Here is a 2,884-nt window from a genome sequence, read left to right as displayed (position 1 = left end):
ATTTGTTTCATGTTTGTTCCTTAGAGTCGGTCCATCATTAGGATCAGAAGGGTTTCTTTTTCCACCTTGCTTCAACGTTGCTTTGTAGGTACAGCAACAAATTTGGACATCTTCTTGATCATCTCACTAAGGATGTCTTCAAATATTGGCTTGTGCCTTGACTTTGAGCGGTGAATGGCATGGCGGATTTCCAACCATTTGCTGTAGCCATATTGTCCAAGGTAGGAAGGATATTTGACGACAGCGTCAAGGTTGTCTCTGATGATGAGCAAGGAGATGATCATTCCACCATCTTTCTTACGACTTCTGATTGTAGCGTCAATGATACGACGGGGACTAATTCTTTTATTTAGGCGATCTTCACTCCATCTTTTGTCTTGGTCTTTCAGCTTCATTGTTTTTTGACGTTCAGATTCTGTAATTGAGAGCAATTTAGCTTGGGCCTTGACAGTGCTCACCATCTTTTTAGACATTTTCTTCGGAAGAACTTGAGAGGCAAGAGACTTGCCTAACTTGAGGCTATCCTCAGTGTGTTGTCATTGAATTTGCAGTTCTTCCTCAGGTTCAAGTCTTTCAGCTTCGGTAAGGAAGTCAAACTCACCACAACTAGAGGTACGAAGAAGAATTTTTACTCTAGTTTGGTCAAATGATTCCTTAAGCTGAGTCATCTGTAGGTCGCTAGGAACAATAGAAGTTGGGTTTTCAGGTACCTATTCAACTAGACGATCACAGGTGGTAGAAGGAATGGTAGATGAGATTTGATAGAGAGAAGTGATGACAACAAACCTGGAGGGTTCAACATATCCTTGAGGATTGATAGGCTTGAAGAAAACTTTCAGGTTTCCTTCTTCAACAACACCTTTGTTTTTAGAGGAGGTGTTCTGGTTCTTTGCAGATGTCTCTTTTTCTTTCTCCTTCTCTTTCTCCCCCTGGGATGAAGATTCCATAAGAGAGACTCATTTCTGAGTCGTAGCTGGTTTGGCGTGGTATTGAATAGTGAAGTCGTCGTCATCGTCAAATTCATCATACCAAGATCTTTTTTAGCATCAAGAAAGGAAAAAGGATCATCAGCTTCATCGTCGTCATCATCATCATCATCTTCATCTTTCTTATCACCATCATTAGCTGCAGAGGTGATAGGAAGGTCTTCGTCTTGAGCATCAACTCTAACGGCATCATCATTTTCCTCACTTTCAGCAACAACTTCAGCTTCACAAGAAGTGATGGCATCTACAACTTCAATAACAACTTCATTTGCTTCAGCTCTTTCATCTTGAGCATCAGCATCAGCTGGTGTTGTAGGGATAGCAGCAACAACAGCTAAGTCTTTCTCCCCCTCTTTGTCATCAGCAAAATGAGAGGTGAGATCATCAAGACTTTTAGCAATTATATCCAATCGCTGTTTAAGCTCAGCCAGAAACTGAGTTTGAAGAAGACCAAGTTTGAGCACTTGATCCAGCGATAGGCAATCATTAGCTGTGAAGGAGGGTGCAAGAGCTAGCGCTGGATGTTGAAGAAGATCCAATATCTGCTGCATCATCTCACCATGCCTGGTAAGCTGAGTCTGCGCTTCATCGAATTTGTTGTTGAGAGCAGAGATAGCCTCAGCGTTGGTGCAGATATCGGCTTGCACCGCATATAGCAATTCCTTTACATCATTGACTTCAACTTTGACAGTTGAGAGGTCAGAAGAAAGGTCATCCCAGATAGGCATGTCTTTATGGACTTGGTACATTTTGATCAAGATAGTCTCTACAGCTGGGAGAAGCAACTTGACATCGTCAGCCATGTTGTATTCCTCTTCCATGGCTGGGGGTTCTTCATCGTAAGGACCTGAAAAAGAAGAAGTTTGAGCATATGATATCTCGGGGTTAGAAGAAATTAAGGGGTAGGTTGGTAGAGTACCTGAGGGGTCATCAGCACCATCTGAAGGATTGATGTTGGTTCTTTCCTGGTTACCTTTGAGAGGATAGGCTTCCGTTGACTGAGGTTTCTCTAGAGGAGCGACCTTAGGTCCTGTGGTGATTGCTTCATCATCAGCGAGGACAATCACTAATGAATCACCAGCATGTTTCGAGACCAAAGAAAGAGGAGAAGAGAAGATGGCTGAGAGTGGTGGCAGTGGGTGTTCAGCAGTGGCTATGCTGATATTCACACCTTTAGTGATTTGGGTCACTAAGGCGGTTGGGAGAGGAGCCACGTGTACGACAGTGACTAGAGAAATCACTGAAGAGCTAGGAGGGATTATAATAAAAGTTGCCTCGGGGGTAAGGCTTGTTTCAATGATTGAAACCTTTTGAGAGGTAACAGCCAGGGATGTGGGTATCCCATTTTTGGCTTTCTTGGCCCTCGATGGAGAACCAAGAGTGGTTTGAGAGGAGGATCTTTTAGACGAGAGGATGGTGGTAGTTGGGATAGACTGAGGGAGGTTTTTCTTTGTCTTGACCATCGAAGGAAGAGAAGAAAGACATATTGGCACAGTTGCAGAAGATGAAAAAGTACTGCAATGTATGCCACGCGCAATATCCAGAAGAGAGAGAAGTGCGACATCTTCAGGTTTAGACTTATGATCCAAGATTCTGGATCCAAGCCTGCAGATAGCCAGGTTGCCTTCTGTGGAGTATTTGTTGCTAAAGATCTTAGCAAACACCATACACAGGAATCTAGTGTAAGGCACAACCTTTTCCTTTTGGCGCTTGTTCAGCTTTAGCACTAGGTCTTCAAAGATAACGCCAACAAAGTTGATTGGTCTCTGGCGAATGATAGAAACGCCAATGTTCAATGAAACTCTGCAAGCTTGGTCTTGTCCACCAGTTTTTCCTCCCATACACTGAATGAAATGGGAAAACAAATATTGCCATTCCGCTAACATGCAAGTTCTTCA

Source organism: Cynara cardunculus (genome assembly GCF_001531365.2).
Source record: "Cynara cardunculus var. scolymus isolate 2C chromosome LG 16, CcrdV1, whole genome shotgun sequence".
NCBI classification, from domain to species: domain Eukaryota; kingdom Viridiplantae; phylum Streptophyta; class Magnoliopsida; order Asterales; family Asteraceae; genus Cynara; species Cynara cardunculus.
The sequence above is the reverse complement of the archived record's forward strand: the minus strand, read 5'-3'. Positions refer to the sequence as shown.